Source organism: Nilaparvata lugens, chromosome 2, assembly GCF_014356525.2.
Source record: "Nilaparvata lugens isolate BPH chromosome 2, ASM1435652v1, whole genome shotgun sequence".
Classification (NCBI taxonomy): Eukaryota; Metazoa; Arthropoda; class Insecta; order Hemiptera; family Delphacidae; genus Nilaparvata; species Nilaparvata lugens.
The window spans coordinates 87,816,696-87,826,898 of record NC_052505.1 but is presented as its reverse complement, the minus strand read 5'-3'; positions in this window follow the sequence as shown (position 1 = coordinate 87,826,898).

Sequence of the window (10,203 nt, the reverse complement as noted above, 5' to 3'; positions counted from 1 at the left end):
ATGTCCTATAAAGTAATGCGCATGCGCTGCCATTATTAACTTTTAGCGCTTTAGATGGGAATTTTATCAACTATGATGATGAAGTTCCTGACCAATGTTAGTTCTAAAAAACTATTATAGTTCTATGAGACTTGAGATTTCAAAATAGCTGAATATCTTTAATGAAGCTAACACTACTTAACGCTTAATATAAGCTAACACTACTTTTAACGCTAAAACGCGTTTACTTTTAAAACATCCAAAATCATTAAAGCTTAATACAAGCAAAAGTACAGGCAAGGAATGTTCAACAGAAAGTATAGAAGTAAAGTTTAAAAGACAATTTTTGACCCCGCAGTTTTGTTCAGGGTACAGTAGTAAGGAGGTAAACATATCAAGAGTACCCACACGTCCGTCATTAAGGGGGTCACCCCAACACAGTGTAAGTAATTGAAATAAATAAAAAATTGAAGACTTGAAATGCTGTCAAAAATCCACTTTTGTTGATACTTGTTGTTATCCCACTGGAAACGCTGCTGCATCGTGGTCGTCGCTCTGCAGAAACTCCTCTACAGAGTAATAAGGTCTGGCTATAGTGAGGTCCACGTTATAATGACAGTGGATGAAGATAGAAGAATAGCGATGCCGATTCTCTGCATTAATTAATTAAATTTCTACACTGTCAAAAACATAATATGGCATCGTTGTGGACCTAGAAAAGGATAGTACCACCGGCTTTGTCGAATGATTGACAAGGATACCAAAACCAAAGTTGATCAAATACTGTCATTATAACATGGACCTCACTATAGCAGGTAGGTCTTCAGTGCCCTCTTGAACCTGTCCTCCCTCTCTATGGTTCTAATGTCCACTGGAACCCTATTGAATATGGCGGAGCTGAAGAATTTGGTCCCATTTCTGGCTAAAGTAGATGTCACCTGCTCCACATGAATCAATCCTGCTTGTCGAGTGTTGTATGGATGGACTGCCTCATTTCTAATAAACAATTCTGGCTTCCTCTTCACCATCATGGCTGACTCCAAGATGAATGTTGATGGCAGAGTCAAAATATTTAATTGATGAAAAAGTGGCTTACAATGAGCTAAGTATGATGCTTCACAAATTGTTCATACAATTCACTTTTGCAACAGAAAAATTATTTTTGCCAATGTGCTTCCACCCCACATTGTTATAACATAACTCATTATGCTACTAAAACATCCGTGGTATATACCTTCATCAAATATCATTTTCTACAATAGGTAAGAGTCTACGAATCAAGTAACATATTGATGTCAATTTTACAGACACATTTTCAATGTGCTGATTCCATCAAAGGATCAAAGGTGATCCCAAGATATTTTGTGGATTCATTTACTGCAATACTACAGCCGTCCAGTTTAAGCAGTGGTGAGTGGTCAGGTTTTTTCCAATTGTAGAACTCGATTACAATTGTTTTGCCTCTGTTTAGTATCAACTGTTTATTGGTGCACCATTCCCGCATTTGTTGTAAACCTCTTTGCGTTCTGTTTCCTAGCTGTTCATGATTTTGACTCTGTAAAAGGTGGCTTACATCATCAGCAAACATCCATATTCCTCCCTCCGTAATCGATTCAGGCAAATCGTTCACATAGATAAGAAAAAAGCATCGAGCCCCAGATTCGAGCCTTGAGGGACTCCTGTATTTGAAACTTCCAGATTTTTGGAATAATAGTGCTTGGTCAAGCCATCCACCCCAGTAGGCCTATGCCTCACACAAACCGTCTGTCTTCTGTTTGAAAGATAAGTTGCAATCCATTTCAATGCCATACCCTCAATGCCCAGAGTCAGCTGCTTCCTTATCAATTTCTTGTGTGGGATAAGGTCAAAGGCCTTAATGATGAAAATTATTATTAATTGTGATGGTTTCTTGATCCATTCCGAGCTGCTTTGTATTAACACACTTTTTTATGTATTTGAACACGACATGCAGTCAATTTATTGAGTAAATAATTAAAAACTTTCACTTACTGACTGAAGTACTTTCGACCGTCTAGCGATAATTTTCAACAGTGCAGTGCAGACCGGAAATGTTTTGACGGTTAGGAAGATTTGTGGTGTTTATTATGTGATAAAAAAGTTTGTTGGATTTGAAATTCAGCTGTTCATTTAGTATGTTGTTACTGTCTAGGATGGTGGTGGCTTTATAAATATTGCGAACGTTTTGCTGTATTAATTCATGTCATTTCTTGTGTAGGAGTACCTGTTTCATTGGAATGTGTTGCTAAGCTGATTCTGTTTTGGTGTTCAGTGCATTGATATGTTCTTTAAATCTTTGTTTGAATGATCGTCCACTTCTGCCAATATAGAATTTTTCACAATCGTTACATTTTAGTATATACCCCAGGGAGGTTGTGTTTGTTGGTGTTTTTGGGGGTGAGGGTAACCATTAGCTTATTTTTAGTTTTGAAAGCCAACTTGTAGCCTGCTTTTTTAAAAATTCTGGCAATTTTATTGAATTGACTATTGATATGTTAGTGTTATGAAGTGTTTTTCTCTCATTTGTTGGATTGGTTTCTTGCTTATATGCTTTTGCTTTTGTTTTTTGGTTCAGTTTGTCTATTATGTTTGGATCATATCCATTATACTCTGTGCTAGGTATTTTATTGTGTTGAGCTCATTTTTGTAGTTTTCTGGTAATAAGGGTATTTTGTTGAGTCTATGGAGCATGGATCTGAATGCTGCATGTTTGTGCTATGTTGGGTGGTTGGAGGAGTTGTGGATTAGGCTTTCTGTTGTGGTTGGTTTCCTGTAAATGTTGAAGTTGAGTTTTTGGTCTGGTTTTTTGTTATTGATAGGTCGAGGAAGTTCACGAAGTTATTTTGTTCATACTCAGAAGTGACTAACCGTCAAAACATTTATTTCCGGTCTGCACTGTTGAAAATGATCGCTAGACGGTCGAAAGTACTTCAGTCAGTAAGTGAAAGTTTTTAATTATTTACTTAATCAATGATGATGTCTTGTTCAAATATAAAAAGTGTATTATTAATTTCACAGGAGAAAGCATTCGTGTCACACATCATCAGCTGTAAGTGTTATAAAATGTTGTTGAACACGAATAAAATACTTTTATGCTTACATATTAGTTTAATCATTCATAAAGAAAACTGCAATACATGACACTTTCGTTTAGGTTACATCTCGAGCGAGAGCGTGAAAGTAAAAAAAAGCTCGAGAATCGATCCTTTACACATACTCGATATATCGATAGTCACACACATCGATAGTCAATAATTCAATCTGTAACACTCCCCCTCGATTGATAGTTTATCAACACAAACAAAAACAGACATAACCAAAATCAATTCATCAGTCATCAGTATTATAGTAGGCTATTACATCGAAAATCAAATTTATAATAAACTAGCAATCGAAAACACTAGAAAATAGCAAAAAGCTAGAAATCAATATACCCTATTACAAACATGATTACTAGAAAAAATACTTCATTATGCACAACAGTCATGATTCAAAGTCCATTCAATACGATATTCCTGAGCTTGACAAATCTATCCTTGCACAAAGGTTTCGTTAGAATATCTGCTGCATTATTATTTGAGTCCACGTATTCAACATCAATTACTTCTTTCTCATATAATTCTTTTATGAAATGCATCTTAATGTCTATATGTTTTGCGCGCTTAGAGTTTTCAAAAGTTTTTATCAAAGAAATAGCGCTACAGTTGTCAACCTTAATTATACATTTTTTATCGTAAGACTTATTGAATTCAGATAACACTCCCTTTACATTGATTAGCTCTTGTGCTGCAGCTGAGGCTGCACAATACTCAGCTCCATAGTGGACAAGGCTACGCTAGTCTGTTTCTTAGAAAACCATGCAATAGGATTTAAATCGTCAAAAGCTACAAATCCACTAACACTTTTTCTCGAAATATTGTCACCTGCCCAATCTGCGTCTGAATAACAAGTTATTTTCATGTCTCCCTTCTTAAATTCTAATCCCATGTTTTTTGTACAAATTAAATATTTTAATACTCTTTTGGCTGCTTGCCATGTTTGAGTTGTTGGTTTGTCCAACACCCTACTCAATAAACCCACAGAATATGATAAATCAGGTCTTGTCATTACCGAGATATACATTAGGCTACATACCAGTCGCCTGTATGGTACATCAATGATATCTAGAGACTCATCAATTTTAAAACCTACCTCCATTGGTGTAGTTACACTTCGGCAATTTTGCATATTAAATTCATTCATCAACTTTTCAATTATCTTGTTTTGTTCTAGAATTAAACTATCATTTGTCCTACAAAATTCATACCCAAGAAATTGTTAGCTTCCCCCAATTCTTTAATCTTAAAATTATCATACAAGACAGAAATCAACTTCTCTACCCTTTCTGATTTTCCCGTAATTAAAGCATCATCTACAAATAGTAATAAATAGACTTCATTGGAATAATACAAACAATAATCATGTTGTGATCTCTTGAACCCATTTTTCAACATTACCTCATTAAATGTCTCGTTCCAACACCTTGGAGCACTTTTCAAACCATATAATGCACGATTCAGTTTTAATATTTCACTAGAACAGTCAAGTCCCTTTGGTTTTTTAATGTACACTTCCTCATTTAGATTACCGTTTAGAAAAGCAGTTGGAACGTCTACTTGCCTTAGTGTCCAGTCGTTTTTAACAGCTTGAGACAGGAGCACTCTCAAAGTTGTCATTCTGCACACTGGAGCATACAGGTACCTGGTAGATTCTTCTTCCTTCTGCTGAAAACCCCTGGCAACCAGTCGTGCCTTCTTGGTGCCGTCTTCCTTCAATCTGAATACCCACTTGGTATCAATGGCGACTTTTCCTTCAGGTAGTTGGGCTGCAGACCACGTACCGAATGATTTATGAGAGTCCAGTTCACTGTTGATAGCTTTGTTCCAATCAGGACATTTTACTGCTTCTTCATAAGTACTGGGTTCAGTTGTCTGTGTCAGGAAACAGAATGCAGAATATAACTCATAGTCGTGAAGATAATTTGGTTTTTTGATTATTCTGCCAGATCTTGTAGAGATTTCTTCTTCTTCTTGATTCTGTACGTTGTCATCTTCTTGATTTTGTACGTTGTCATCTTCTTGATTTTGTATAGTTTCGTTTTGTTTTTCTTCATCTTTGACTAATTCATGTTCATGTTGGTTGTCACTAGTTTCATCAATTTTTCTCAAACCACATTTTTCTTTATACTCAAATTTACTCTCATCAAATCTTACATCTCTTGATCTGATTACTTTGCTCTCTTGTGGCAGCCAAAGTCTGTATCCACCTCCACAATACCCTATCATGACTGCAGGTTTCGCTCTTGAATCTAATTTGTTTGATTTAGGCAATACTGTGTACCAGGCTCTACATCCAAAAATTCTCAATTTTGAAATATCTTGTCTTCCATTATAGAGAAGTGAAGGCGTTTCACCCCTTTTCAATGATGAAGATGGACTTCTATTCAGTTCATAAGCACTACATCTTATTGCTTCACCCCACAAAAATTTCGGCACACCTGATTCAATCAATTTTGTTCTAGTCATGTTCATCAATGTCCGGTTCATTCGTTCAGATTTACCATTACTTTGAGAACTATAACTCATTGTATATTCCAATTTTATTCCTTTAGATGTTGCATAACGTTTGAATACAGTTGAAGTAAATTCGCCACCATTATCCATTCTTATTCTTTTCACAAAAACTCCATGTTGTCGTTCCAATTCAGTTACATATTCAATCAAATTATTTTCTGCCTCATTTTTAGTTTTCAAAAGGCGAACTACTACGAAACTTGAATGATCATCTATAATTACCTGAAAGTATTTCTCACCATTTTGTGTTGCAGGATTTATCGGTCCAGAAATATCGGAATGAATCAATTCACCAATTCCTTTTGTTGATTTATTTTTCTCATAAAACGGTTGTCGAGTAGATTTTGCTTCAATACACACCTCACACATTTCAATTTTGAATGGGAGTCCTAGCTGACGCAAACTTTCATTGTTCAAATGTCCTAAACGACGATGCCACAGATTTTCCACTTTAACTTTTTCCACACCAGTAGATTGAATAGTCATGCATTTTGATTCATTATTCTTCACAATACTAGCCTTCAACACATACAACCCTTTCACATAGTCACAATAAATTTTGTAGTTAAGTCCGGTAATTGTCATGCATTCTTTATTGAAAGTTACATTTGAGCCTTTAGAAACTATTTTATTTAATGCTAATAAGTTATGTTGCAGTCCAGGAACAATTAACGCTTCTATCTCAATAACTCTTTCTTGACACTCAATTTTTAACTTGCCTTTTTCGGTTGCTCTCATAATCTCACCATTTGCAACGTATATATTCACAGGTTTGTCAATTTTGTTCACTTCAAACATATCATTTTTCAAACTTTCTTTCAGCATATTATCGCTTGCACCAGAATCGATAATAAACTCTTCATTACAATAAATGCTTTTGTCTTTACAGGCTACAAAAGAAATTCCAGTTTCATCAGTTTCTTGTGCATATTTGAGATCGTTTTTCCTCCTCTGTTGTTGAAATTTCTTCTACCGCGACCACGAAATTTACTACTAAAATTACCTCTTCTTCCACGAAACATCTTGTTGGGACACTGAGCAATAAAGTGATTTTTATCACCACAGCCAAAGCAACAGTTATTATTTCCATTTCCGCTATTAGACGCACTGAAGCTTACTTCATTTCACTTTTAAAAGTCTGTTTTGATTTCAATTTAATCTCTTCGTCCAAAAGTCTGGCTTTTACAAAATCAAATTTTACATCTGGTTGAGTCTCTAGCGCTGTAATCACCGTTTCATATTCCTTGCCTAGTGTAAGTAAAAGATGACATACTTTATCTGATTCGTCCATCTTCGATCCCAAATCCTCCAATTCACGTGTGATGGTATCAAACTTTAGAAAGTGATCTTCCAAAGAGTCTTTATTACTGCATTTCAGATTGATCAATTTTCTCCATAATGAGAGTTTTCCAAACGCACTTGTTCTTACAAAAATCGACTGTAGAGCATCTAACATTTCCTTCGCAGTTTTCGAATCCTTTATGATATCCAGGTGTTTATCACTTACTCCTTGAATAAGAATTGCTTTTGCTTTCGCATCTTTCACTAGAAAGTCCTTCTTCTTGTCGTCATCTGGTGTTTCACAGTCTAATACACTAACCAATTGCTCTTTCTCTAGAAGTGACCGAATTCTAAACTTCCAATTATTAAAGTTTGTTCCGGTTAATAACGGCACAGTAATATTCACACCCGACATTTTAAAATACGATATTACACAGTTTACTGATGTAACAAACACGATAAAACCGATTCGCGATTTAGGTTAAACACGTTTCGCTTTTTTACTTTCAACTTCATAACTTTACTAAATTCACTCGTAGCTTCGATTACTAATTTACTGGGCCATAACCTGTTATAAAATGTTGTTGAACACGAATAAAATACTTTTATGCTTACATATTAGTTTAATCATTCATAAAGAAAACTGCAATACATGACACTTTCGTTTAGGTTACATCTCGAGCGAGAGCGTGGAAGTAAAAGAAAAGCTCGAGAATCGATCCTTTACACATACTCGATATATCGATAGTCACACACATCGATAGTCAATAATTCAATCTGTAACAGTAAGTTACAGTACAGTTGGAAAGTAAAGAGTTTTTAACTAAAAAAATACAAAAACTACAGTACTGGATGCCTGTAGCGCATGAGAAAAAACAGAAAAACAAAATTTTGAAACAGCCCGAAAAACCAAAACTAGTTTCAACTGGTTGAGTGGAAAGTAGAATAAAGTGTAATAATTATTGTAAATAATAATACCATACATGCCTGTTAGTGGAATGATGATTTAATTTAATAACTAATAATAAATTATTTTCCATATGCATTTTTTTAATTGATCAATGCTAGCTCAAAATGTACCATCATCTAATAATATTTCCAACCATCCATCTGTCGTCTATCGCGAATCAGCTCTTTTTGCTCTCTCATGAAAAATAATACAGGAATCACACCTTCTTAATTCAATTAAGGTAAATATAAGGTCCCAAGAACATAAAAGAGTGCTTTAAAATCTCCCTTTTTTTCTTTGGTGACCTACACAGTAGCCTACCTAGCTGGTTAAAGCTTCTCATATTGTAATGAAGATTCTATGTACCACAGTCTCTGCTTTTCAAATTATGAAAACGAATAGACTTCGAATAGGCATTATTTTCAATTTGACATAAAAAAGAGCTGTATGCTCTAACATTTTTAAACCTTATTTTTATATAGGCTTGATGGTTTTGCGTTAGTCTCAACTTATTGATGCTAGTTTTAAAAGTTCCACCCCAACATACCAAATCATACCACAATTGAGAGTGTATGAGAGCGTAATAAAATGTTTTCATGAGCTGCTCTGCTCATCACAAGAAACAAATTCACAGGAAATAAAGCTTTCTTATTGCTAGCTCTTCTAACATTAACATGTAAATTTTAAATATGAGTTTTACATTACATTTCCTCATCAGAAGTTTAACCTAATATTAGAATGACTTAAAATTTCAATTTCTTCAAATTATTAATACCAAATATTATTTTATATATTGTAACAACATATTTCAAATCAAGTATTTCTATTTGTTAAGTTTAATGTTTTAAACTTCTGAAATAAGATATTTTTTCAAAGAATAGAATTTTATTGGATGTAGGTACGGTACTTAAGTGCACTTATAACCCATCCAATGTTTTCAAGCAATTCCGAAAATTGACGATCTATCTTTACCAAATGAATAGCGTGATTTTTCTCCCACTCTATTTAAACTGACACGCAATATTAACCGATTGTTTTGCAAAAGTATCGTACGATGTTGAGTTCTACTTATCATCAACAGGTAAACACAATAAACAGTACTACGGTGTAGTAACCCACGCTTTCCTTGTATCAAGACAGGAAAACAAAATTTCATTCATTTGAAACTCCGTAGTGTGCTGAATTTAAACAGTAATAATCTTGCTGTAGTTTTAAAGCACAAAACAGATCGTGACAACCATTCCCATTGAGTAGGCATGTACAAACTACAAAACGTTTTCGACCTTGATGTTTTTGCTCTGCCTAAATATAACTCATCGCTGAGCTGAGAATCATGCAATCACCTAAATTTGCAAAAAATAATTCTTATAAAAATGTATAATTCAATGAAATGTTAATTCTGATTATAAAATATACTTTCACTTCCTAAACATACCGGTATTGTTTCACTTTACTAAATACAATATCATTGTTCATGTGAGTAGTGATGTAGTAGATATGCCATTATTCAAGTGTATAGTGGCCATATCCCAGTCATGTCCCTTCATCTCGAAAATTGTTATCATATTATCAATATTTTGATAAGCTTCAGATTTTCTTTTCAAGTAGAAACGATAAATAGTGTTGAATATTCCTCCTTTTTCTATTGATAGAAAGTGATCAATAGATGCAATCATTTGTGTATGGTTTACCGTAACTATATTTTCCATTATTAGTTACTGGAAGGCTGAATATCACTGAACTGATAATATTGTATGCTCAACTAGTGGTTGTTTGATCCATTACAGGAACACCTACATTATCTATGATTTATAGGTGGGTCAACCCTAATTTTTATTATGATTAGTCTTAGGGATAATGCTATCATCAGGAGTAATAAAGTGGATTTAAAAGAATTATCATAGGTAGGTATTCTTATAGGGATAGGCCTAGTGTTATTGGGATTGATATTGATAGTAAACGAAAAACATTTGAATAATATTTTAAGAAATAAATAGCCGAATGATAATTATATCTATCATGGTCCATGCTTATGAATTATATTACTCGCAGGGGAGACCCAGATTCCATTTGATGTTGTAAGGCCTACAATCTACTTCTTTTATGTAATAGTATTTTTATGAATATTGCCATATTGATTTGTGAGTAATTTATGAGTAAAATTTCAATTTTCATACAATTATTATTCTCTGATTCAACTTGAATGAAAAATAGAAATGAACTCTTTTCACAATAATTCAGCTCTTTGCTCTGATGTAATAGAACAATAAATTATTCCACACATTGGAATGCCTTTGTCAGATGATAGACAGACACATCTAAGTTGCGTGTTTCATTCTTTTAAACAATTAATCGATATCGAAC